General features: G+C 36.6%; 1 pseudogene; it reads right to left on the bottom strand.

The window, feature by feature from the left end:
- Nucleotides 1–3439: 3439 nt before the first annotated feature.
- Nucleotides 3440–5154, bottom strand: LOC150022104 (glyceraldehyde-3-phosphate dehydrogenase pseudogene; annotated as a pseudogene).
- Nucleotides 5155–14706: the final 9552 nt, after the last annotated feature.

Consider the following 14706-nt stretch of genomic DNA (forward strand, 5'->3'; position numbering starts at 1 on the left):
TTCCCCCCCGATCATAGAGAAAAGCAATCAGTGTTTTCCTATTAAATATGAAGTTATCTGAGGTTCTTGTAGATATGTTTTTATCAGGTTTAGAAAGTTCTCTTTTATTTAAAAGTCCATATTGATATATAATTTATATACTATAAAATCACAGGTACGACCACCATAACAATCTAAGTTTAGAACATTTTCATTACCCTAAAAAGAAGTTTGTACCATTAGCAGTTCCTGCCCATTCTTCCATTCCCCAGCTCTTTCCATGGCAACTACTAACCTACTTTTGGACACTATAAGTTTGCCTATTTTGGACATTTCACAAAAATGCAATCGTTCAATATCGGTGGTCTTTTGTGACTGATTTCTTTCATTTAGCATGTTTTTAAGGTTCATCTAAGTTGTAGCATGTAACGCCAGTTCCCTCCTTTTTATTGCTGAAAAATGATGATAATTAACATTATTAAATGTTTCCTTATGGTACATTTTATTTATTTACTCATCAGTGGATTGTTTTCACTTTTTGGCTATTATAAATAATGCTGCTATGAGCATACATGTACAAGTTTGTGTGTGTACATTTTTTTTCTCTTTGGTATATACCTAGGAGTAGAATTGCTAAGTCATTTGATAAGTCTACATTAAACATTTTAAAAACAGTGAGACTGTTTTCCAAAGGCTGGAACATTTAACATTTCTACCAGCAATGTATACGGGTTCTGATTTTTCCATATCCTTGTCAACATTTGTTATTTATCTTGTTGATTATATCCATTCTAGGGGATATGAAGTGATATCTCATTGTACTTTTGATTCCCATTTCCCTGATGACATTCTTGGTGGGATATACTACTAAAGACAAATAGAACTACAAAGAAAATTTAAACTTAACTCAGTAGTTTTACTGCTAATAGTAATATTTTATTATAACTTTGAAACTTTTATGTAGAACAGGGTAAAGCAAATAAGATAATTTGTTACTATCATTGGGAATCAAATTTTTAAATGTGATAAAGATAAAAATAGAAAATTAAGGAAGTTTAGGGGAAAAAAACCCTCTGATATCTAAACCTAAATTGCATATATAAGTATAAAACTTTTGGTTTTATATTAAATGTTATCCACTAAAGTGAAACTGAAGCTACAGAACTGCATGCAGTTCTTAGCGAGAGACGCCTCAGGTGGCTCGGCCATGTCAAAAGAATGGATGCAGGCCGTATCCCCAAAGACCTCCTCTACGGCGAGCTAGCAGAAGGCAAGAGGATGACAGGGCGCCCAAAACTGCGGTTCAAAGACATCTGCAAAAAGGACATGACACAATGCTCCATCAATCTCAACACATGGGAAGTTCAAGCAGACGACCGCCTAGCCTGGAGGCTCGCGGTCAGGCAAGGTACATCACGTGCAGAGGCTGCGCGCAACGAGGAGGCGGTCCAGAAAAGATCGAGGCGGAAGCAGCGTCAACAGCAGCAACAACGGCCATCTGCCTTCACCTGTAACAAGTGCGGCAGGGATTGTCACTCCCGAGTCGGACTGCACAGCCATTCTCGGCGGTGCAGATAGACTCTCAAGAAGCTACGCCATCGTCTCTCGAGACGGACGGCTGCCGACGACGACGGATCCACTAAAATAATCTAGAATCAATGACACCCCAGTAGCAACAGTTATACTTAACATCCTCATCTTGATTTTTAAGTGCCTTGGAAAATGGACAATTCTCAGGCACATTGACAGGGGAAGCACAAAGTGAGCCTGGGATGTCCCGTAGTCATAGAAAACAAGGAAGCACTCAAAGATCAGTGTGCATGTGACAGAAGTATGTAAGAACTAGAGCGAAGAGTCTCCCATTGGCCAAATTTGAGACAATTTTAGCATTAGACAGAGTATAAGGTGTAACTGATTCTATCCATAAATTCATGGTGAGAGAGAGAAGAGAGAGGACATGCCTCGTTTGTCACATTGAAGGTGACTTTTACTTCAAATGCTCACGCTGAAAATCTGTAATTAAAGGGAAAGAATAATCATTTGCCATGTCTTTTTTAGAAGATGACAAGGGAAAGCTCTTCTTTATGGAAGAATGTCAGCTAATAAATGTAGAAGAAATGAGAGAATGAAAATTATTTTTCAGTGAAATAATTGATTTTTGCCAGGATAATCCATGGATGCTAAAGGTTAAAACCATTAGATGAAAGGTAGTTGTAGAGAAGAACTATCTTATAGTGCCTAAATATTCTCTTATTGCTAATTGCTAAGGGAAAATACTATTGCTTTCACAATAAATGCATATGTTGTGAACCCTTAACAAAGTCAACTTAAACAAGTTCAGATAATGTCTTTTTCCGCAAAAGGGTCCATTCCAGAATTATGTGTTGCTCCCCGTTATCATGTTTTTCTAGTCTTTCTTAATCTGGAACATTTATTCTGTTTATCCTTGAGTTCCATGTCACAGACATTTTTGAAGATTATAGGTCACTCCTGCTTCAGAACATGCCCCAGTTTGGGTTTGTCCATTGTTGTTTTAGACAGGACCCAGGTTATGCATCTTCTGCAGGAATATCGCAGAAGTGATGCTATGTTGTCCTCACTGCATATTATCTCGTGTTACATGAAATTCATCTGTCTCATTATTCATGATCTAAACTTTGAGGAATTCATTAAGAGGTGTCTGCCAAGTATCTTTACTACAATGTTATTTTTTTGTTCCCTTTGTAATTAGTATTTTGTGAGGAGATACTTTTGCAAGTATGTAAGTATTCCCTTTCTCATTTCATTTTCTCCCACTAGGGTCAGCACCCATTGATATTTCTTTTCTGAACTATTACTCTGACTATTTTCTTATTCGTTCATTTTAGCTGCATTTTTTAAACTTCCTTGATAAGAAAGCTCTTCCTCTTCCCCCTATTTATTTATTTACTTATTTTTATCAATGTGGACTCAGGGATTCCTATTTTATTCAGTAGCTTGTACTCCATCACTATCTATTTACTGTGATCCTCAAATTGTAACAGATTTGAATAGTAGTAGGCCCCTCTAGCTGCTTTCTCCATCCTTTTACACATTTCATTATTCTTTGAACATTTTCTTACCTTCTGGCATAACAGGATATTCTAGGCTCACCTTGTACCTTCCCTGCACACCCCTGGAGTAAACCATTTCTCCAAGAAGTCTTGACTCCTTTTATAGGAGAGTGGTATTTGGAAACCAGGATTTGGGTGCAAACTGTGCTCATGGTAATTGGAGTGTCACTGCTCCCAGATCCTCTCAGTGAGAACAGCACAAACTATACAGACAAATCTTTTTACACGTGTATCTCCCTGAGTTCAAAAAGCTCCACCGCCAAATCAGTACCACAGAATTCAGTCTACATTTATTATTTTCACATTTGTACTCCCCAGCAGCTGAGGGCCCCTCTTCCTCTTGCTGGGGCTGGTCGTCCAATGGGTTCTTACTTCTTGGAGGCCATGTAGACCATAAGGTTGACCACCCTGTTGCTGTAGCCAAGTTCATTCTTGTACCAGGAAATGAGCATAACAAAGTGGTCATTGAGGGCAATGCCAGTCTCAGCATTGAAGGTGGAAGAGTGGATGCCACTGTTAAAGTCGCAGGAGACAACCTGGTCCTCAGTATAGCCCAGGATGCCCTTGAGAGGGTCCTCTGCTGCTTGCTCCACTACCTCCTTGATGTCATTGTATTTGTCAGCTTTCTCCAGGCAGCAGGTCAGATCAGCAACTGACATGTTGGTGGCGGAGACACAGAAGGCCTGCTAACGAGCTTCCCATTCAGCTCTGGGATGACCTTGCCCTCAGTCTGGGCAGTGCCAATAGAAGCAAGGATGATGTTCTGAGCAGCCCCTTGGCCATCAATCCACAACTTCTCAGAGGGGTCATCCATGGTCTTCTGGGTGGCAGTGATGGCATGGACTGTGGTCATGAGTCCCTCCAGGTGCAAAAGTTTCCAGGGATGACCCTGAACAGGGGGGCTGAGCAGTTGGTGGTACGGGAGACATTGCTGACAATCTTGAGGGAGTTGCCATACTTGTCACAAACATGGGGGCATTTGCAGAAGGGGCAGAGATGATCACGTTCTGGGCTCCACCCTTCAAGTGAGCCCCAGCCTTCTCCAAGGTAGTGAAGACACCAGTGGACTCCACACTTTCAGCACCAGCATCACTGCATTCATTGTTGGCAGATCTCACTCCTGGAAGATGGAGATGGAGTTTCCACTGATGATAAGCTTCCTGCTCTCAGCCTTGACTGTGCCTATGAATTTGCCATGAGTAGAATCCAATCATACTGCAACATGTAGACCATGAGGTCCATGAAGAGGTCATTAATGCTGACAATATCCACTTTGTCACAGTTTGAAGCAGACCTGGTGACCAGGCGCCCAATAGGGCCAAATTGTTTACCCTGACCTTCACCATGGTGTCACAGGGTTGCAGCTGGCACTGTGCAAGGAAGACGAGACTGTCTCAAACAGGAGGAGCAGAAAGCTGTTGAAATTACTTTCTATTAAATATTTTATTGTTCGAGGGCTGTTGAAATTTTTGAAGTGATTAGTTCTTATTTTCATATTTTCATTTCAAAATTATTCATATATGATTTTGTCTTTAATTTTTTTCTGCATTCCTTGGATGCATTTTCTTATTCTTTTTCATACCTTTTGCTTTATATATAAACTCATTGTTTCATTTTTTTTTTCTATTTGATAATTTGGTCAAGGTTCTGGATTATTCCTCAAAGCATTGTTTTTAGCTATACATATGCATTTTGATGCATAGTGTTTCCATTAATATTATTTTCTAAATATCCTTTAATTTTAGTTTCTATTGCGGTTAAGCCAACTTTTAAAAATATTTTTAATTTTTAAGTAGTTGGGGATTCTTTTTCTATTAAAAAATGATTTCAGTTTCTTTACATTGTAATTTGAGAATATGATCTGTACTACTTTTATTCGTTGTAATATATTGAGAGTATTTTGTGGCCCAACATAAATTAAACTTTTGTGAATGTTCTTTTGGTTCTCAGAGATAGAATATTATTTGTTTTTAAGGTGAAAGATGTGATACACTTTAGAGAAATTAAAATTCTAGAAACTTTATGGAATATAGAATTTTATCTTATATCTTTACTTTTTTTTACCGTTTACTTGATCTACCATGGATCAAGAGAATGAGTGAACTTCTCCCCTTATTTATGTATTTCTATTTCTCCTTGTATCTTATGCCATTTTTGCTTTAAGAATTTTCATGTTAGCATTGTTGACATTAATGATCCATGACAAATCTTCATTTAGATTAACTATTATCCTTATAAAGTGAACTTATTTAATGCTTTTTCCTGTGCTGTGACTTCAACTTGGTCTAATCTTAATAACTCTATAAGCCCTTTTTTCTTTTTGTAGTTGCCTATATATGCCTAGTATTTAACCTTGAGTTAAGTGTATCTCTTAAATGCAACAAATAGTTGAGTCTGGTTTTCTAAATCTACCCGAGAATTTTTTCTTTTAATAGGTGGCTTTATCCCATTTATGGATATAATATTTCTATGCAAATAGTTATCTTATCCTTTATGATTTCTGCTGTTATTGCTTTATTTTCTATTTTGCTAAATTATCTATACAATACTTTAAAAATTAAATGTGTATGTGTATTTTCCTTCTGATAGTTCAGAAGATTTTTAATGTTTTAAATCCTTTAGTAGTTACTCTACAACTTTTCATAATATACTTAAGTTTTCATTTTTTGACTTCTTGACTTTTGACACTACCTAGTGCCTCTTTAGTGTGATGAGAAAATTAATTTATGTCCACTTCCACACACCTCTCATCCATCTGTTAATTTTAATTAATTATATAATTTTCTTTATAACTATAATTTACATGATTACATAAACTGGTTTCTTTTTGAATATCAGGTTTATTGAGGTATAATTTACATGTAGCAAAATTCACATGTAATGACAAATGTGTACTATAGTATAAGCATTACCACAATCAACAAATAGTGAAATATTCATCACACCACCTTTCCATCACACCATAAAGTCCCCAGTAGGTCTTTGTAGTTTACCCCTGACACCATTCCAACCTCTGGCAATCACTGATCTGATTTTTATCTCTATAGTTTTGCTTTTCAGGAATGTCATATAAATTGAGTAATCCATATGTTATCTTTAGTGTCTGCCTTATTTCACTTGGCACGCAATTTTGAGGTTCATCTACATAGTTGCATGCATTGGTAGTTTCTTATTTTATGTTGCTAAGTATGGATATGTCACAATTTTTAAATCCATTTCCAGGTCAATTAGACATTTGGGTTGTTTCTAGTTTTTATGGATTATGAATAAAGCTGCTTTAAACATTTGCACACAGGTGTTTGTGAGGACATATGTTTTTATTTCTCTTGGGTAAATACTGAGTAGTGGATTGCTGAGTGTCTGTTTAATCTTCTAAGAAAGCATTTGTTTTCCAAATCAGCTATAGTATTTTACGTTTCCAACAGAAATGTATGAGAGATCCATTGCTTTGCTTCATTCTCAATTCTTGGTATTGTCACCTTTTAAAACTTTAACCATTCTAATAGGCACGTGATGTTGTTTAATTGAGGTTTTAATTTGAGCTTTTTTCATGACTAATAATGTTGAACATATGTTTATGTGTTTGTTTGCCATTTGATTCTTTCTTTGGCAAAATGTCTATTAAAATCTCATTTAAAACAAACTGGAATGTTTTTCTTATTATTGCATTTTGTGAGTCTTTGTGTAAACACATGGATGTCTGATCATATCAGCACCATTTGTTGAAAAAACTGTCCTTTCTTCATTGAATTACCTTGATACATTTGACAAAATTTAACCAAATACATGGATCTATTTCTGAACTTTTGTTCTTATTATTTACATATCTATCATTTTGCCAATATCACACTTTGTGGATTATAATAGCTTCATAAGAAGTCTTGAAATTAGACCGTGTGAGCCCTTCAACTGTTTTTTATTTCAAATAATTTTATTTTATTAATTAATTTATTTTTAAATTATATTTTATTGATTATGCTATTACAGTTATCCCAATTTTTCCTCCTTTGCCCTCCTCTACCCAGCACCCCTCACTCCCTGAGGCAATCCCCCCACCCACTGTCCATGTTCATGAGACATGTGTATAAGTTCTTTGGCTGCTCCATGTCCAGTACTGTACTTTACATCCCCATGGCTCTTTTGTAACTACCTATTCTAGGATTTCTGATTTTTTACGTACATTTAGAATCAACTTGTTGATTTATATCAAAATTTCTTTTGTGATTTTGATTGGTAATTGCATTGAATCTACAGATGAATTTGGGTAGAAATGACATCATAATGATATTAAATCTGCTGATCCATGAACATAAAATATCTAACCATTTATTATATCTTTGATTTTCTTCATCAATGTTTCACAGTTTTTAGCTTTTTGCTGATTATTGGGTGGGGGTAAAGTAGACTGGAAATAAAAATAATTTACTTACTTCTTTTGAATCTGAATGCCTTATATTTCCTTCTCTTTGTTTAGAATAACACAGCAATATTACATAGGAGTGGTGAAAGTGGACTTCCTTGTTTTGTTCCAAGTCTTAGGGGGAAAGCATTCAGTCTTTCATCACTAAGTACAATATTAGCTATAAACTTCATTAGTTTTCAAACAATATAACTGATCATATCCCCCTTCCTTTTGAAAGCTGATTTCATCTCTACTTACCAATTTGTACATTTCTGAGTAATTATTTCTATATTACCTTGGTTCATAATATTTACATTTTATTTTGCAATTCCATTGTTGTTTAGTCTTAGTGCTACATTTAAGTCCATTTAAAGATCACATTTTCTCTGTCTGTTTAGTGAAGTTGTTCTTGAAACTTTATATAAGAAGATTCAAGTGAACTATATTCCTAAATTTTTCATGTTTGAAAATAACAGTTTTTATACTTGAATGAATATTTCTCTGTTGTTTTTATTCCTATGGTCTTTTTCAAAACATTAAAAAATGTATTTATTTATTTATATACATTGTTAAGTATATTTTATTGATTACGCTATTACAGTCCCTATTTTTTCTCTTTTGCACCCCTCTTCCCGGTACCACTATTCTCTCCAGCAATCCTCCTCCTTAGTTCATGTACATTGTTCGTGCATGTAAGTTCTTTGGTTGCTCCATTTTCTTTACTATTCATAACTTCCCCCTGCCTATTTTGTTTCTACCAATTATGTTTCTTAATCACTGTACCTTTTCCCCCATTCTCTTCCTTCTCTATCCCAGGTCATAACTCTCCAAATGATCCCCATATTTATGATTATGCTCCTGTTTTGGTTGCTTGCTTAGTTTTTTTTTTTTTTTTTTTTTTAGATTCAGTTGTTGATAGTTGTGAATTTGTTGCCTTTTTAATGATCATCGTTTTTATCTTCATCTTTTTCTTTAAAAAGTCCATTTAACATTTCATATAATAAAGGCTTGGTGATGATAAACTCCTTTAGCTTTACCTTGTCTGTGAAGCACGTTATCTGCCCTTCCATTCTAAATGATAGCTTTGCTGGATAGAGTAATCTTGGTTGTAGGTCTTGTTCTTTTTTTTTTTTTTTTTTTTTTTTTAAATATATTTTATTGATTATGCTGTTACAGTAGTTCCAATTTTTTCCCCTTTACTCCCCTCCACCCAGTATCTCCCTCCCCCAGCATCCCCCCCCAAGTCCATACCCATGGTTCGTAAAAAATAACTATCCCTCCCTCTCAGATATTAAGACCCTTTGTAATCTTGTAAAGGACAATGGGCGAAGGTCTCAAGCTCCTCTAGCTGCTTCAAGCTGGACATGGTCGTCGTCCTACCTACCCTTGGGTCCAGAAATCCCTAATAAGAGTGGGGGTGTGGAGGGGAGGGTGGCCTTCCCACATGGGGAAGGATCATGCAGACTCCAGGTCAGTTGGCTGTCTCCGGACAACGGCGTGCTTGGTTTAGCAGGCTGGCATCCTTGTTGTGTTCTGGGGGCAACAGATTTGGCAAAAAGGGTTAAAAAGCATCATTCAATCCATAACTACTAGGTGGCAAAAGGCAGGGATTAATTTTTCAATGTTCCACATTAGGAGAAAAAAAAAAAAAAAAAAAGGGCTTCTTTGGAGGAAGGTGTGCTAGGCACATCTCTCCTGTCCAAAACCCTTTTGCCCATTTTATTTAGTTTGGGCTGAGGGAAATAGTTTATGTTTCCCCCCTCTCATACCTCTGGGCCCTTTCTGTCCAAGCCATTAGGATAGAAAAGAGAATTCAGTTTTAAAGTGAAGCCCACAGACCACCCCATTCTTCACCAACTCAGCCATTTAGTTCAGCCAAACTGTTGAGTCTCCGGAGGCAGCGCTGCAGAGAGGATTAAGTGAGGCTTATGCGTACAGACAATCACTCAGGTAATGCGGTCATAGGCTTATGCCCTTTGAAAACAGAAAACACATGTTAATTTATGTAACATAACCAACAAAAAAGTCTCTAAATCTGTAAGACTGTCTTATTGGGAAGACATACAGTTGCAAGGCACTTGACATTCTACTTGCCTGCAACTTGAATCTCTTTGGTGATATCACAGATATGGTTTAATTTTCAAGTGAAACCATTTTTTAAATGAGAAGAAACTTTTAAGACGGTTAGCTGCCCTACTTTACAGTCTGCCACTGATCATTGTGATTTTCCTTGAATACTGATTTTTCTCCCTAAGATTACTCTCCTTGTCTTTAAAGGGACTACATTAAGTCCATTTTTAATTTATCCTGTTCATTTGCATAAGCATAACAAGAGCAGCAAATGATCACTTATGATCTTTAGTTCTGTTTTGCTGGAACTTACCCAAGGAACATTTAGGGTGGCCCTCAGTCTGCTCTTCAGTGCACAGAAGCTGGGCCACATACCTGGCATTCATCCTTGCCTGTACACACCTGTCCTTTCCAAGTCTTTCTGGTTTTCCATTGTGCCTTAAGGTCCCTTCTAGCCATCTTTCAGGAAAACAACCTTCGTTCCTTCCCTGGAGAGATTGCTGTGGACCGCACAACCAACCATGGCAGCAGGCCTTTTATTTCGCGGGCTTTTATTACCTTTGAAAGTCATTCCCAGTTCCTTAGGGCTTTTTGGTAACAACATGAGCCCAAGCATGTCTCCTTTAGGCTTGACATTCCAGTCAAAGACTTGTTCAGAAAAAGGAACCTCTATTAACAACTGGTCTTATTAGGTCTATGCAAAGAAACTTAAGTCATTACTTACTTGTTTAGAATGCCAAACTCTGGAGAGATCAAATAGGGAGAAAAATATACAACGTGAAGGAAAATCTTTGTCCTAATATTCACTGAACTGGCATTTCCATTCTTCATATTTTCATTTTCCCCCACTAAAAAAAAATTTTTTTTGTTTGTTTTTCCATTACAGTTGTCTCTCTTTTTTTTTTTTTCCCCTCTTGCTTCCCTGTATCCTGCCCCTCCCTTCCCCCACATTCAGTCCCCACTCAGTTGCCCATGTCTGTGGGTCATTTATACATGTTCTTTGATTTTACACTTCCCCTTCTTACCCCCTTTTCTCCCTCCCCCTCCCCCCTTGTTACTGTTAGTCTACTCCTTGTTTACATACCTCTGGTTCAATTTTGCTCATTTGTTTGTGTTGTTCATTAGTTTCCTGTAATAGGTGACAGCATAACGTATTTTTCTTTCGTTGCCTGGCTTATTTCGCTAAGCATAATTCTCTCTAGTTCCATCCATGTTGTTGCAAATGGTAGAAGTTCCTTCTTTCTTTCTGCTACATAGAACTCCATTGTGTAAATGTACCACAGTTTTTTGATCCACTCATCTACAGATGGGCATTTAGGTTGTTTCCAGCACTTGGCTATTGTAAATAGTGCTGCTATGAACATTGGAGTGCATAGGTTCTTTTGAATTGGTGTTTCAGGATTTTTCGGATATAATCCCAGTAATGGAATTGCTGGTTCAAAAGGCAGTTCCATTTTTAGTTTTTTGAGGAAATTCCAAACTGTTTTCCATAGTGGCTGCACCAGTCTGCATTCCCACCAGCAATGCACCAGGGTTCCCATTTCTCCGCTTCCTCTCCAGCACAAGTTGTTTGTTGATTTGTTGATTATGGCCATTCTGACTGGTGTGAGGTGGTATCTCATTGTGGTTTTTATTTGCATCTCTCTGATGGCTAGTGATGTTGAGCATATTTTCATATGTCTATGGGCCCTCTGTATGTCTTCTTTGGAGAAGTGTTTGTTCAGGTCCTTTGCCCATTTTTTAATTGGGTTGTCTGTCTTCTTGGTGTTGAGTCGTATGAGTTCTTTATATATTTTGGAGATCAATCCCTTGTCTGAGATGTCATTGGCGAATATATTTTCCCATATGGTTGGTTTCCTTTTCATCTTGCTGATGTTTTCTTTAGCTGAGCAGAAACTTTTTAGTTTGATGTAGTCCCATTTGTTTATTCTTTCCTTTATTTCCCTTGCCTTAGGAGATATATCAGTGAAAATGTTGCTACGTGGGATATCTGAAATTTTCCTGCCTATTTTTTCCTCTAGGACTTTTATGGTATCACGGCTTACATTTAAGTCTTTGATCCATTTTGAGTTTATTCTGGTGTATGGTGTAAGTTGGTGGTCTAGTTTCATTTTTTTGCATGTCCCTGTCCAGTTCTCCCAACACCATTTGTTGAAGAGGCTCTTTTCACTCCATTTGATGTTCTTTCCCCCTTTGTCAAATATTAGTTGACCATATGAACCTGGGTTTATTTCTGGGCTCTCTATTCTGTTCCATTGATCTATATGTCTGTTTTTATGCCAGTACCAGACTGTTTTGATTACCGTGGCCTTGTAGTATAGTTTGATATCAGGTATTGTGATTCCTCCTACTGTGTTCTTCTTCCTCAAAATTGCTGTGGCTATTCGGGCTCTTTTTTGGTTCCATATAAATTTTTGAAGTATTTGTTCTAGGTCTGTGAAATATGTTGCTGGTATTTTAATAGGGATTGCATTGAATCTATAAATTGCTTTGGGTAGTATGGACATTTTAATGATGTTGATTCTTCCCATCCATGAGCATGGTATATGCTTCCATTTATTTGTATCTTCTTTAATTTCTTTCTTCAATGTTATGTAGTTTTCTGAGTACAGGTCTTTTACCTCCTTGGTTAAGTTTATTCCTAGGTATTTTATTTTTCTTGTTGCTATGGTAAATTGAATTTTTCTTTCAGTTTTTATCTCTGAGTTTTTATTGTTGGTGTATAAAAATGCCTTTGATTTCTTAATATTGACTTTGTATCCTGCTATTTTGCCGAATTCACTTATTAGGTCGAGTAGTTTTTTTGTGGAGTCTATAGGGTTTTCTATGTACACTATCATGTCATCTGCAAATAATGACAGTTTTACTTCCTCTTTTCCAATTTGGATGCCTTTTATTTCTCTTTCTTGTCTGATTGCGGTGGCTAGAACTTCCAAGACTATGTTGAATAGGAGTGGGGAGAGCGGACATCCTTGTCTTGTTCCTGATCTCAGGGGGAATGCTCTCAGTTTTTGCCCATTGAGTATGATGTTGGCTTCAGGTTTCTCATATATGGCCTTTATTATGTTGAGGTATGCTCCCTCTATTCCCATTTTGCTGAGAGTTTTTATCATAAATGGGTGTTGTACTTTATCAAATGCTTTTTCTGCATCTATTGATATTATCATGTGGTTTTTGTCTTTCATTTTGTTTATGTGGTGTATTACGTTTATTGATTTACGAATGTTAAACCATCCTTGCATCCCTGGGATGAATCCTACTTGATCGTGGTGTATGATCTTTCTAATGTGTTGCTGGATCCGGTTTGCCAATATTTTGTTGAGGATTTTAGCATCTATGATCATCAGCGATATTGGCCTGTAGTTTTCTTTCTTTGTTGTGTCTTGACCTGGTTTTGGAATTAGGGTTATACTGGCTTCATAGAATGAGTTTGGCAGTCTTCCCTCTTCTTGTATCTTTTGGAATAGTCTGAGAAGGATAGGAGTTAGTTCTTTCCTAAATGTTTTGTAGAATTCACTTGTGAAGCCATCCGGTCCAGGGCTTTTGTGTGCTGGGAGTTTTTTGATTACTGCTTCAATTTCACTAGCTGTTATTGGTCTATTCAGACTTTCTGCTTCTTCTTGATTCAGTTTGGGAAGACTATAGGTTTCCAGGAATCTGTCCATTTCCTCTAGGTTGTCAAATTTCTTGCCATACAGTTGTTCATAATAATTTCTTATAATCCTTTGTATTTCTGTGGTATCAGTTGTGATTTCTCCTCTTTCATTTCTGATTTTATTTATTTGGGTCCTCTCTCTTTTTTTCTTGATGAGCCTACTTAAAGGCTTGTCAATTTTGTTTATTTTTTCAAAGAACCAGCTCCTACTTTTGTTGATCTTTTGAATTGTTAGTTTAGACTCTATGTCATTTAATTCTGCTCTGATCTTGATGATTTCCTTCCTTCTACTTGATCTGGGCTTTGCTTGTTGTTCTTCCTCTAGATCTTGTAGCTGTAGGGTTAAATTTTTTATTAGATATTCCTCTAGCTTTTTTAGGTAGGCCTGTATTGCTATGAACTTTCCTCTTAGGACTGCTTTCGCTGTATCCCATAGGTTTTGGGTTGTTGTGTGTTCATTATCATTAGTTTCCAGAAACTTTTTGATTTCTTCCTTGATGTCATTGTTAACCCATTCATTATTTAATAGCATGTTATTTATTCTCCATGAGTTTGAATGTTTTTGAGTTTTTTCCTTGAGGTTGATTTCCAATTTTAAGCCATTGTGATCTGAGAAGATGCTTGATATAATTTCAATTTTCTTGAATTTGTTAAGGCTTGTTTTGTGTCCTACCATGTGGTCTATCTTTGAAAATGTTCCATGTGCACTTGAGAAGTATGTATATTTTGCTTCTTTGGGGTGAAAACTTCTATATATATCGACTAAGTCCATTTGATCTAGAGTGTTGTTCAGTGCCTCCATATCTTTGGTGTTTCTTTGCTTCGAAGATCTGTCCATTGTTGACAATGGGGTGTTAAAGTCCCCTACTATGAGTGTGTTGTTGTCTATATCTTTCTTGGAGTCTTTCAAAAGTTTCCTTACATATTTGGGTGCTCCTAAGTTTGGTGCATATATATTTATAAGGGTTATATCTTCTTGATGGATTTTTCCCTTAAGTATTATGAAATGCCCTTCTTTGTCTCTTTTTATGGACTTTGCTGTGAAATCTGTTTTGTCTGATATAAGTATTGCTACCCCGGCTTTTTTTTCATGTCCATTTGCTTGGAATACATTTTTCCATCCCTTTACTTTCAGTCTGTGTAGATCTTTTGTTCTAAGGTGGGTCTCTTGTAGACAGCATATATGTGGGTCATTCTTTCTAATCCATTCAGCTACCCTATGTCTTTTAATTGGAGCATTTAATCCATTTACATTTAAGGTTATTACCGATAAGTACTTATTCATTGTCATTTTTCCCCTTTGTACTCGTGTTCTTCTCTGTCTCTCTCTGTTTCTTTATCTTCTTAGAGCAGACCTTTTAGCATCTCTTGCATTGCTGGTTTGGTGGAGATGTATTCTTTTAGCCTTCTTTTGTCTTGGAAGCTCCTTATTTCACCCTCCATTTTGAATGAGAGCTTTGCTGGGTATAGTATTCTAGGTTGTAGGCCTTTGTTTTTCATTGCTTGGA

The sequence above is a fragment of the Furipterus horrens genome, unplaced genomic scaffold, assembly GCF_987537825.1.
Source record: "Furipterus horrens unplaced genomic scaffold, mFurHor1.1.pri manual_scaffold_1, whole genome shotgun sequence".
Classification (NCBI taxonomy): Eukaryota; Metazoa; Chordata; class Mammalia; order Chiroptera; family Furipteridae; genus Furipterus; species Furipterus horrens.